This window comes from Accipiter gentilis, chromosome 6, assembly GCF_929443795.1.
Source record: "Accipiter gentilis chromosome 6, bAccGen1.1, whole genome shotgun sequence".
In the NCBI taxonomy this organism is placed as follows: domain Eukaryota; kingdom Metazoa; phylum Chordata; class Aves; order Accipitriformes; family Accipitridae; genus Astur; species Astur gentilis.
Genome location: NC_064885.1, coordinates 16,829,813 through 16,842,560, shown reverse-complemented (window position 1 = coordinate 16,842,560; position 12,748 = coordinate 16,829,813). Strand labels below are relative to the sequence as shown.

The window sequence follows — 12,748 nt, the reverse complement described above, 5'->3', positions numbered from 1 at the left end:
AAAAAAATAATAAATCAACAGCCTGAAAACCATAAAATGCCGAAAAAACCTCACACTAAATTGCTTGAGCAGATTTTACCCAAATCTTTCAGGCATAAGAGCACAAATAGTTGTAAAATTCCCTGCAGCCTAAACCTGCCAACCAATGCTCAGCTCACATATTTCTACTACACACCATATTAACTTATTTAACACTATATACCAAAATGGGATTATCTCACTACATGCACTAGAAACTAATACAAAAATATCCAGCTATTCTCACAGGCCTAGTTAGAGATTATTTTGGTCTGATTTGGGTTGCCTTTTTGAAGCAGCCAACAGCTCATTAGAATGTTCACAGTATATCCATTCATCATTCTGCCAATCAAAATATAAGGTTAGGTACCTAAAGAAGACATAGAGCAGCCACATGTGAAAATACCGTGGGGCCAATCAAGCAAACCATCTTGCACACTTGGGCAGAGACAAGCCTCTAACACAATTCCTAGTAACCTTAATTGGATGGCTGTCCATTTGCTTCCTGCAATGCCTGTAATCCTTCTGCTGGGGAGGTATAGCAGGGAGAGCTTTCAGATCAACCCATGTGGATCACCAAGGAACCTGGGATCTTTAGCTCCTAACATCAAAGCTAGCTTAGGAATACCAAAAAGACTGGCACTGAATGCTAAACTGCAACGAAAACACAGCTGAACAGCATCAGATCCAAGGATAAAGCACTGAAATCCAGTTAGGATTGAGCAGTTCACTAGTTTTGGACCCACTGGGCCCCAGCCTCTTTAGCCTCTGGGTTTACTTCCCAAAAATTGAGGGTACTGTGTCCTCTTTCTCTACTAGACTCCTAAGCACTTTAGTACCTACAACCATACTCAAGGCCTACTAATCTCATTCCACTGAGCTGCAAAATGGCTTTCCTTGTCCCTCGTTTTGGCCACCACACTTTGTTTTGGGAAATCTTTGCTGGCTTCCTCTTCTGTATTGCATTCAGATAAGTTACTTCCTCCCTAGAAGTTCTGACTGTATGAATTTTGAATTGAAAGCAAGACACCTCTAAGTGGATGAAATTGTAGCTGAACAGGGAAAAAAAGCCACAGAAAAGACAGATCTGCAGATGATTTGAGTAGGTGTAACAGCTGAATTTATTCTAATAGGCAACATAACCCAGAAATAAAACATACATGAAAAAGAAATTACAGGCAAAGCTGAGAGAAAACACTTGAAAAAGAGGCACTCAGGAAACAGGTAATGATTTGGAAGGAGGGGAGCAGAGGAACAGAGACTCAAGAAAGCTAAGCAAGCACGCAAGAGGAGTACCCTTAGCCATGTCGGAGCAGACAATATCGGGAAAGCAAAATCCATGCGCTGCTTAAGCTGGTTCACAAAGCAGCAGCCAAAAGGTGAGGGCGCAGAAGCCAAACTGGAGAGGAACCTCTGACAGGGACTGCACAACACACATGGTCAGTGTGCAAAGGAGACGCTGTACTAACTGGAAAGGCAAGTTGGGGTGGACCACGCAACACTTGCATCATGAGAGGAAAGAGTCAGGGTGGAACAAGAAAAAGGGTGAGGAATTAAAAAAAGGGAGTGAACAATCAGGTCATGAATTTAACTATTTTGGCTACGGAAAAGGCACGCATTTATCAGATCTTTATTATTTAGATATGTTTCTTAGGCTCTAAACTTCAGTATTAATAATTAAAATGTTAATTTTGGTCTTTTTTTATTTACGCTGCCTCCTTATTAATCAAGGATGGCAAATCACAAAAATAATATATACTTAACACATTTCCTCCTTGATATAATTTGATGGAGGAAAAAGCCCCTTTCTGAACTGCTAGAGTTTTGTAAATCAAGATTTTCTACACATTCATGGCTATTGATTGAGGAATCTGCACAGCCACAGATTTTATATGGGCAAAGAGCACACAGGGACAGCCTCAAGTTGAAGCAAGAAACTGAGACCATATTTTGCTAAGGTCCAGTTAGCACCACTGCTTGGGCAAGAATGTCACCTGAGGGCTTCCCACCACTCCTTCAAAGGGGAACTTTTTCTCCAAGGTTTTCTTCAAATCAGGTCAATCCTTGATCAAGGTGCCAGTGCAACCCTACAAACAGTTGCAGTTTTCCTGCATATTTAGGGAAAAACAGAACTGCTTCACAAACTGGAACTGGGACTCATTTTCCTGGTGTGGTACTGCAGCCACCAGCCTGCTAACAGCATGTGGGACTGAAAAGACAAAAAAACACATCAACCTCACCATTAACCTGCAGACTGGCAAGGGAAAAAACATCCTTTCTATTTTGTCAGCAGCTTAGTACTTTGGAAGTCAGAAGTCCATCCTCTGAGAAGACACAAAATGCAATCCAATAACATTAAGCCTTTAAGTGTCTTTCACTCACAATTAACAGGTAATATTATATGTACAGAAGTTGCTATCAGCAACATCCACCTTATTTTATTGGTTTGCTTTAGGTACAATGGTTGTTTTACCAAGCTCATGTTTTTTTAAACTATTTTTCAAGCTTGCTATTCAGTACCCAGCAAATCTACTGAAGCTCTCAGAAACATCTGCTTCAGACACAAGTCAGAACTTGATTCTACCAGCTAGATTGCTGTGTTAAAATGTGTAAGATGACATTTCAGTTGAAAAAAAATCTAAAGGTCTGTAATTGCAGTGGCACATTTTGGCCACAAGCTCTGGTCTTTTAAAACATATAGCTATCTAATAAATATCTAGGCAAAAAGCTGTTTTTCAGAGACTTTGAAATGTCTAAACTGCCATGTTTTCCAGACTTTGCTCAACCTCAGGATTTACATTAAATTGCCATTTTAAGGTCTGTCCCTTACTCATGAGCACTTGAGTTAAGATTTTCAGGCAATGTTAAACTCCTACATTCCCATTATAGAATTTTGTCGGCTTGTACCACATGGCAATCTGTCTCACCCAGGTGTTTTGCTGTTTTGGAGAGAGAGAAACTGATTCCCAAGCTGAGTCTAGGCAATGACTGCATTCAGGTCTGCCCATCTAATCTTTCCTACAAGCAAAAAAAATTTAAATATTTGGGCTGTCACTGCAATTTATAGCTTTGACACTGCTGCTTGCTTAGGTTTTTTATTAACTTTGGAAATGTAAAGCTTGGAAAAAAGATATACCACTGATCTTTCCTATACACAGCTACTTCATTTTGAAATGGTCTACTGTTTGATCAGAGATGTTTAAAAAAAGTACCCTTTCCTTTCAAGGTAGTTCTGTTGCTACTGTTGGTTTGAAACAGCCTTTTTAACCTAGAAATTGGCTGACAATTAAGAACCAAAGAACACAACAGAAATTTAACTCAAGCAGATTTAAGTGCAAGGAATTGAGTTCTCCTTAAATAAACTTGGAACAGGAATTTAACAGCAGTGCTCCATCATGCAACAGCAACATTACATCAAGATGATAAAATTTCACCTTCCACAAGCAAGAAAACATTCCACAAGCAGCTACTAGAGCTAGTTAATTTCAGTGCCACTAACTGCATTTTTAAAAAAATTAACAGGTTGACTGAATAATTAATGCTGATTTTCTCTAATGCTTGAAATATTAAAGATGATACAGATTGTATGCAAGCTACCGTTTAAGTACAGCAGTAAGCAGGATGACTCAGGTGGCTATACTAACCAGCGTCTTTGATATTAATCATTGGTTCAAATAGACAACACTGATTAAAGGATACTGACATAATTAAGGCCAGCCAACACAGATTTATGGAAGACTTTTGTAAGAGTAGAAATTTCATTGCTCAAGCAACTAAGTGAAATAAATTTTAACTTCTGCAGGACATTTTGATTAAGTGGAATGCTAAAAAGGACAAAATCATTCAGAACCACATGAAAAGTCTCAAATCATCACAACCTATTTTCTCTTTTAACCTTCTCTTCTAAAAAAATCTACCAAAACCCATCTCAGAAGGCAAAACATTATCAAAACATAGTAAAAGGTAAGAAGCTATCCTCTACTTCTATAGAATCTGTAACAGTGACCCACATAACTTCTAAAACCTGAGGATGACAAACATGGATATGGTAAATAATGGCAATGACACATCATCAATAATACCATTATGAATTATTCAATTACTCAGTCCAGTATAGCAGGATGCCTTTAATAAGGCCAAACATACAATCAAAAGACTCACAAGCAGAAAACATAGGTCATATACAACAAGTGCAAGACTATTCTGGAAAAACACAGTCCTGAAACCAATCTGAGATTTATGACATTAATCAGCTGAAGAGGAACATATGATACAACATTGAAAAGAACAGCTAACAGAAAACACTGAATATAGAAGTAAGGGCATATAGAATAAATATAGAGTGGATTTTATCACTGCAGGGATACAGTGTCCTGTTCTGTTGTCCATAAGGCAATAACGCTGATAAATCAGGTGTTCGAAAATGGATAGAACATGACAGATATACCTTACAGCAAGGAAAAAAACCACATCAAAGCTGTATTTATTGAGCTTTGAGAAAAATTTAAGTATCTTGCTCAGGCTGTAAATGATTATGCAGGTAAAAAAGGCTGAAGACACACATTTATTCAGTGAAGGGACTGAAGGAAGAAATTCAGAGATAAACAACAGAGTAAGTTGTTTTCAGGTCAACACTAAATGATTTTCTAAAAAGTATGTTCTAGTTTAAACAGAAAATTAATCAGAAAAAAATCCATTAGTCACATTACACAAGATGCCAGATGAGCCACAGTAGTCCCTTCCTGCTTACCAAGCCTTTATCCTGGTAAAGGTGGTGAATTTTTCAAGGCCTATCTACCCACACACCAAGAGGAAGTTTTTCCTAAGGGAACAATGTCTAAACCATCCACTTCTTCAGAAACCACACCTCTATAACTACAGTTACATTTTTAGATCTCCTAAAGTCTTATAACCTTCCTGGCTCAAATCATTGCAAAAGTGTTTCAATATCTCAGTAGTTTCTGGTCAAAAATTGCCCATGACATTCTACAATGGCAGGACCAAACCGACCACCCTCTGCTTACCTCACACAGATCCATTTAAAGCTTCATGGAGTGCTGCAGCTTGCAACAGGTTGCACTGCAGTCAAGAGTGACAAACACAAGAAGTAGGCACTGAAGCTCTTCTAGGATAGGATAACAAGAGAGACTAAAGAGACCTGCACACCTAACAAAATCCAAGAAAAATAAAGGAACATTAAATATCACAATTCCAGATTTTTCCTCCTTTTCTACCAACTACTGTGAACTTGGTGGTTAGAGGTAGGTTGGAGAGCTATCTGCTTCTTGCTTCACCTGAATACAAACGAATGTGAAAGCTTTTCCCAGTTTTTCCACCAGAAAGCAGTGTGACCTCCACCTTTCTCACAAGACTTCCAGCCAAAGGCAGACACCAGGGATTAAGCTCCAAGCAGTCAGTGGACCACACCCTTGGCCCTGCCACTGGCTAGAATGCAAACGACTTATCATTCCAAATCCTGTCCCAAAAACCTGCCAGCACACTTGTTTTCCAGCTGAAAATCACTTCCACATCTACCTTGTACATCAACAATTTGCTGGTAGGTAAATATTTAGTCTGTGCCATTCCACAAAATATTACAGATGAGGATGCTGAGCCTGTCTACCTGCTCCTCAACACAGCCAGTTGCCACACTACAGGAATGCAACCAAAACCACACTACAGCACCTCTCTCCCATTCGTCACACATTGTACAGCCCATACATATATTCAAAGTGGCAGAACAAAGCTTCAGACTACATTCACTGAAAACATTCATTGAATTAACAGATCTGGGGTCTTGTGGGGGTTTTTTTGTTTTGTTTTTAAACATCATTTACATAAGCACCTTCTTTGGCTTGTAGAAATTCTCTCCCTCCACCCTTTCTTAAGGTTTCCTACTCGTGCAGTTCTGAGACATCCTATACTTCAGGAAACAAATATTCAACAGTAAGAAAGCATCTAATAAAAAGTCCTAACAGAGAGAATTAGTGTATCAGATTGCACGTGTTCATCAACCAGGAAGTCAGAAGGTAACTTGTTACTACATCTGAGTTACAATACTTCAATAGCTTATCACTTTTCTCCTCTTTATGTTATTATCGCTAAAGATATTCACTTGTTTTGATCTATCTTTGTAAACTGACTTGTGATGTTATCCTGATCCTGCCTTAGTACTCTTAAAGCTTACTATAACATAAAGTTACATATACAGATGATTGATTCAGCATTAACTAAGCCTAATGTAAAAGCTTCCACTGGTTTTAATGGTAGTTGAACTAGGCCTCCAATTTATTAAATCAAGTTATTAGATGCTTTTACTTAAAAAACCTGCCATATGCTACTTCCATGATCAGCCTCACTGACTTTCTATCACACACATTACTCAGTCTAACACTGACATCAGCCCTGCTTTGAGCAGGTGGCTGGAGCAGACAACCACCAAAGGCTGGTCTCTTCCAATCCAAATCATCCTCAGATTCTACCATACATGGCTCAAAAAAAAAAAAAAAGGCAGTTCATATATCCATTACTTGCCAGTCATACCAACTCCTTGCCACATGACATTCTGACTCTAAGTCTGAAGTTACATAAATTCAGCTAACCATTCATCATCATAAAACTTCACCCAAAGTAATTTTCACAGTGTACAAAATGCATCTTTTCCTTCTCTTTTTTCCAATCTGAACTGACATGCCACAACACACAGACCACAAATCTCTTTTACCCAATCTGATCTACACATGGACATCTATAGCCTCTGAATCTCCCAGTCACACAAACCAGTATCTTTATCATAAAATACTATCAACAGTATGCAAAGTACTTAAATTTGTTGTCAGTGACAGGAGGTAAAAAAAAAATCATAGTAACCACAACCTGAAAGAAGTATTTCTCTACTGAAAAGGACCAAATACCCAGTAACAAAACATTACCTTCACAAAGTGTAATGCATCATGCTTACTTTCACCGTAATAACAACTATTTAACATACAAAAATATTTTTCTAACTGGTTTATTTTCCTAACATGTTATACATAAGCTCATTTATCTGTTTATAATGACAAATTACATATCCAAGAGCCACCACTGAAGTAATCATTCTTTCTTATTTGCTTAGGTTTTTTAAAACATATGGCCAAAAAGATAGAAAATCATGATGTGCAGCTTTAATAATTAGCTGAAGGAATCAAAAAAAATAGTAAGTCATCCAAAAGATATTGTCAACAAGGCAGTATTTCAAGACAAATGTTCTAAATGTCCGTCAAAATTTCTCATTGACCCATAGACTCTACTACCTCTACAGAGCTCCTGGTATCCTTTCTGCTTTTCTCCACAATCCTGAGGTCTACATATACATATCCAGCTTCTAAATATTACAAGCTTTAAGGACTACAGGAGAGGCTTACTCCTGAAAACACACCTGGATTTCACACTTGCCAAAAAACTCAGATGCATCAAAGCAATTCTGTGTATCCTTCCCATTAAAAAAAAAAAGGGGGGGGGGGGGGGGGGGGCAAAAAGCAAGGGGACATAAATATTTCAATGGCAGCCTGGTTTCCAGCAGAGACATCAAGCCATCACTACAGTTTCTATATTCAAGGAATGTTTCACCACCTTTAGAGAGAATGGACTGAGAGCCCTCCCTCTGCAAAAAAAGAGAAGTTGCCTCAGTGTGTGTTGATTACAAAATATGTCCGTCTCAGCTTCTAACAAAGCAATGTAAAGACCTCTGTCTGCTACAATCCCCCACTACCATCTGAGCTAAAGATGAAAAAATAATGGTATTAAACATCACTATGATGAACTACATGGTTATATACATACAAGCACATATATACTACCAACAGCCACAAGAGGGCCAATGTTGTATAGACCTTGTAATTGAAAAAGCACTTAATTCTTCTTAGTTCCATCCATAACTTACGTACACCTTAAGCAAACTTGCTAAGTTTTCTCAGTTCTGACAATTTTCAAGCTAGATCATTTGTGCACCCAAAACACGTTCAGGACTGAAAGAGAGGAAAGGAGGGACTAAGACAGGCTGAAAACTGACTTTGTTCCCATAAAAGCAAATACCAACCCCCCTGCAGCATTTCACACACCTAGGTTTTCAAATGTCACTCAATGAATTAAAATAAATTTATGAGAAAACTACACAAAGAAACAGAGTCCCTTTCAACACAAATGCTTTTTCAGTAACAAAGATACGGGCTTCTCCTTACCAAAGCATCCTATGTATCTCTAACAAGCTATGGATGAAGGACAAAGCAGATCAGGCCTGTGCTTTTACATTTGTGAGTGGAAATTTTATTGCTTTGCCCCTTAGCTCTGTCTATGTATAATCATGAATTAAATATAGCTTATCTCCACTCATCTTTGAGCAGAAGCCGGGGCGGGGGGGGGAGGGGGGGTGGGCGGGGGGAAGACGACGGCGGGGACGGGGGACAGGACAGACACCAAACAGAAAGATGAGGAAAAAATGACCCAGAAGAGGAACTTTTTTCTAAATCAGACTATGAGAAGATGTAACATCATACCTTAAAAAGCCCCAAGAAGGAATTTTTAAGACCTTAATGAAAGAATAAGAAACATACATTAGACAGTAACTTGAATTTACAAGATCAGACAAAAGTAGACAGCATCAAATTTCATATTCTTGGCATTTCAAACAAACAAAAAAAATCTGAAGAGCTGGAAGCCTGAACTACTTTAAAGGAGGGGGCAGAGGGGAAGGAAAAGACCATAGTCCAGGTGCCTAGCTCATCTTCATCAATTACTGTGAACCAATGTTTCCCTTGGATGCTTAAATAGAAAGATCTTTCAGCAGAGACATCTTTCAGCAAACCACCTCTTCAGCCAGTCAGCTGCCCACAAGAGATATTCCATATGACTTTGACATCTAGTTTGTTTTTAAATGAAGTATCTATAGATCTTAAAAGACCTACCAAGTTTTTTCTTACATTCAGGTATAAGAAACTCCAGTTTATGATTGAACTCCACTTTGACAACTGGCCTTAGAAGACAGCAAGCATAAGAGAAGAGATGCAATGGTGCTTAGTCTAAATTCCTTAAAAAAAAAAACCCAAACCTTCTTTACAGTCTTCTTACACACAAAAAAAAATCTTTTCCTCAATAAAGGAGTAAAACATTTGGAAAAATTAAGTTGCAAAGCCCTCAACTCTCTATTTACAAGCCTTTCTTTCACTTGCATCAGCATAAAGATCAGATTTTTCATTTACTCTAAGTTTTAGGAAGGCAAGAAAAAAAACAATAATAGGATATTTTACAGTCCTCTTAAAATCAACATGAAAAGAAGATTTGCAAGAATCCAAGTTCTTACTGTGATACCAAATTATTTTTGTAAGCACCCTGTGAAAAAAGTCATCACTGCAACATGACTACTTTGCATTGTAAGTGGTAAGCTCTTTAAAAGACAGGCTGAAGAAACCATTCAGAAAACATCCTAAAAGAAATGCAGTGACCAGGTACCCCCACGCATGTTCATGTATCCAGGGACTGGGAGAGCCTGAACACCTCTTCACATCATTAAGAAAAACTAGTCTTTATATACACTATTGTCAGATATGGAAAGTGGCTATCAAAGTCTCAACACAAGAAGCAGGTCTTGCTGGAGGTGCCATTCAACTTTCATGGATAAATCTCTACCTTCTTTTTAATATAGTTAACCATTAGACAGAATCTTTTTGGGTTTTTTAATCACACATTCAGTGAGAAATTAACACAGACACACATGACCATTGACAGGAGTTAACCTGTATAGCTATATGAGCCTGGAGAGTGAAGGGGGTGCAGAAGGAGCAATGGACGCTCCAACATTCCTGTTGATACCCCCAGGACTGATTAGGGCACACATTTTTACCTCAGCATCAGCTAACTGTTCAAAGGATGTCTATTCAAGCGAACGGCCAGGATACCAATACCTCGTAATACTAAAGTTCTTAATATCTACTGAGGCCAACAACCAATAACAGAGCTCAAAAATACCAGAACGAAGCTTTTGTTGACAACACCTGCAACCCATTTTGTTTACAAAGGTTCCCAATTATCACACTGTGCATTTATGAAATGTTCTACTCACAAAGCAGCAAATTAATATGTTTATTAAAAAGTTTCTTAAGAACAGAAGCAACCAGCAGAGTTATGAGAAAAGGGAAAAAAAAAAAAGTCACACGTACTTTCCAGGAACTTGCCCAAGTCAGCTCCTGAAGCAAGAAAACAGAATGAGCAGCCAGAAGTTAGACAGAAAAACATAATCAGAATTCCGAAGTTCCTTCCCCTCCCACCCAAGAAAACAGACACTTAAGAATTAAAAGGTAAACAATTACAGCAGAAAACCAAAAACACTGAGCTGAAGGTTACTGGGGAAAATGTAGGTTTTATTCTGAAGTGCTACTTGGCAACATCTCTGTTCAGCCTACAACTTGTCCCACTTCAAAGTGCAATTACACAGAGTTGAAAGAGTGGAGACTGCTTTGTTGACAGTGAAACTACTTGTCTTGGATCAATACCAAATGTACACAATCCTGATCGATGTTCTCTTCAGCATGCCAAGGCCTCTCCAGTCAAACTCTGCTGGTCATTGCTGCTCCCAACACCCTGCTGCCTGGGGGGGGGGGGGGGGAGGGGGGGGGGAGAAAGGCTCGAGTGCTCGAAGAGCTCCCTCCTTCCTCAAGCCTGTGTAACCTGACAGGACTGGGCGTGCTCGCCGTGGGGCACACACACAGCCTTCAACGAGGGCACACCTGCCCGCGGCGCTGCCGGAACACATGCCCACTCTCACCGGGCTAGCAAGGGACTCGCGAGTTCACAGGGGTTACTGTGAGGAGAGAGGGCGCCGGGGACGCCACTTCCAGCCCCGGAGGGCCTGAGGAGCCCCGGGCGCCCCGCCTGACAGGCACCGTCTCCCCGCGCCGGGACCTGCTGCCAAGGAGCCGCATGGGGAGGGCAAGGCCCGCACCCCCGAGCGGGGCCAGGCCCCACAAACCCTGCAAAAGCGCATCGCCAGGAGCGCAGGGGAGGCCCTCCGGGCGCGACCCTCGCCGCCAGGCCGGGACGGCCTCGCCTCCCGGTAGGCCGCAGGGCGCCTCGGGGCTGCGGCACCCGCGACGGACAGGAGCCACCGGCAAGGCCGGTGCTCGGCGCGCGGCCTAGGCCCGCTCCCGCAGGCGGGGAGCGCGCCGGCGGCGGGAGGGCGACGACGGGGAGGCGACGGAGGCGGCCAAAACGGTGGCGGGGGCAGGGAGCCGGCGGGACGGCGTTACCTGCGCTCCCGAACGGAGAGTCCCTCACGGCCACAGCGACTCCTCAGCCCCAACAACACAAGATGGCGGTTGCGCCGCCACGCAACGTCACGTGAATGCAGGCCCCGCCCCCTGCCTCCACTGCGGGACCCGGATGACCGACGGTACTTCCCCCGCCCCGCAGGCACCGCCCGCGTGACGAGACGGCGCCGCGCGCACAGGCAGGGAGGAGGCGGTCCCCCAGCAGCTGCGCGCTCATGTCCCCCCCAACCCCCCTCCTCCTCCGCGGGAGCGCGGGCGCCCCCTGTCGGAAGCACGCGCAGGCTGCAGCCCCTTCCCCCCTCCCCCCGCACAGCCCTGTGGGAAGGTGGGGGTGCTGCGGTACCGGGGAGGCGGGGGGGGGGACCGGTCGCTTCCCCCTTCCGGGCCCGCTGCGCCTCCCGCCCCGCCTCCTCTCCCGGAGCACCGGGTGGCCCTCAGCCTGAGCACCCCCCCACAATTAAATTACCGCGTCAGCCTCCTGCCGTGAGCAGGCCTCACAGCGCCAGGCGCAACGCGGCCATTCGGTGCCGGGGCCTGGGCCGCAGACGTAAATTACTGCTCTGCCTGCGCTCCCCGGGGGACACCCGTTATCACCCGCAGCCTTCCCCTTTCCCTCCTTGTAGGTTACGCGTAGGTAATTCCGCTTTACTGGTGGCACTGAAAGGCCACAAGGAACTGCCTTAAGTGAGAAGCGAGGAGGTTTTAAGCACAGGCAGTGTGCAGGCACGGAGGGCAGGACGCGTGCCACGGGGATCAGGCCTGCTGCTGTGGGAGAGACAGCCTGGAGGAGGCCCCTGCTGCTCAAAGGGGAAGGGCATTAGGTGGTACATATTTCGGCTGCAGATTTACTGATGGAAAAATCAGGGAGCTCACAGCAAACGTTTTTCAGCTAAAAATAGTGGTTTATTTTTAGTCCTAAAACTGATATTAGTACATGATGCAGAATAGCCCCATGTGCTTCCTTCAGCCCAAAAAAACCTGCTCTTGGCTGTTAGGTGCTATTGAAGGTATAACCGTTTTCAGCTGAGACAATTTAAATCCAATCATGATTTCAGCCACAGTCCATGAAGCTTTCTCCCTCCTCTTCTAGGTGAATAAATACTTGTCATTGTGCACTGAACCCTGGCCAAAAACAGTGCAACAGTGAACACAAGTGATTCTTCTGAACTAATGGGTTGAAAGCCTGTAATTCTTGGGGCTTATTTTTAGCTGAGAGCAACATAGGACTACTTCACCCAAAAATCTTAGAATGAAATTTCTCCTGTAGGAGGCTGGTGTGTAAAAGGAAAGCTCTCTAGCAAAGGGCTGGTCTCTGATAAACTGCATTTGATCCCCCTGGTTGTTGTCACACAGCTTAAGCCAATACTAATAAGGGTATGGGGAGGGAGAGAGGCAGCCCTGAGTTGCAAGCTGTCAGTGAGAACTTC

The 12,748-nt window shown here is 42.6% G+C and overlaps 1 protein-coding gene across 10 annotated transcripts in view; it reads right to left on the bottom strand.

Moving 5' to 3' along the window:
• The window catches only part of GIGYF2 (GRB10 interacting GYF protein 2), a 79,166-nt gene extending 67,765 nt beyond the window's left edge, over positions 1–11,401 (bottom strand). For 9 of the 10 annotated variants that reach the window (XM_049803524.1, XM_049803515.1, XM_049803517.1 and 6 more), the window contains exon 1: positions 11,301–11,401. The gene's annotated coding sequence lies outside the window, so the exon portion shown is untranslated. Of the gene's footprint in view, positions 1–10,214; positions 10,242–11,300 lie in introns of all 10 variants that reach the window. The other variant, XM_049803516.1, reaches the window with a different exon arrangement.
• Positions 11,402–12,748: the final 1,347 nt, after the last annotated feature.